Genomic DNA, 676 nt, shown 5'->3' with positions numbered 1-676 from the left:
TTTTATTTTATTTCGGTTTGGGCTGTTGTCGTTTCTGGGTTTTCGGTGGGAGGTTGGTTTGCCTTTGGGTTTCCTTTTTTTGGAGGGCTTGGGTTTTGGGGTTGGGTTGGGGTTTTTTTTGTCTGCCACCGCCGGCTGCAACACAAAGACACTAGAGCAGCCAAACCAGGTGAAGAAGAGGGTTTCGTTCGGTAGAGGCAGCGGGGGGCAGGTGAAGGCAGGGCAGAACCCGGAGCTGCCCTCCTATTGCGGGTGCGTGGGGCAGAGCGCAACTTGGTTTATGGAGGGAGCCTCGATTTTGGGGGGGCTTGGCAGGAGCGCAGGAGGAGAGAGCAATTCCCAGGGAAATCACTCCGTCTTTTCAGGGGGTCTCCAGGCAGAATCAGGAGAGAATTTTATGATTAATAATAATACTCATAATAAAAATCAAAACCACCACTCCGCTCTGTTTTTCGCCGTTAGACGAAGAGTCACGCCGCCGGAGAAGAGCCGGCCAAGAGGGGCTGCCGCAGCCGGGCACGAAGTGCCGGCGGGAGGGCAGCGCCGTGCCCCAGCCCCCCCCCCCCTTGCCACCTCTTCGCCCACCGGCGGCGGTGGGGGAACACGCGGGGCCGGGGCGGCCCCGGGAACCGTCGGGGCAGCGCCGTCGGGGCGGCCGGGGCACACTGCCCGCTGC

The sequence above is a fragment of the Haliaeetus leucocephalus genome, unplaced genomic scaffold (assembly GCF_000737465.1).
Source record: "Haliaeetus leucocephalus isolate CR32 unplaced genomic scaffold, Haliaeetus_leucocephalus-4.0 Scaffold626, whole genome shotgun sequence".
In the NCBI taxonomy this organism is placed as follows: Eukaryota; Metazoa; Chordata; class Aves; order Accipitriformes; family Accipitridae; genus Haliaeetus; species Haliaeetus leucocephalus.
The sequence above is the reverse complement of the archived record's forward strand: the minus strand, read 5'-3'. Positions refer to the sequence as shown.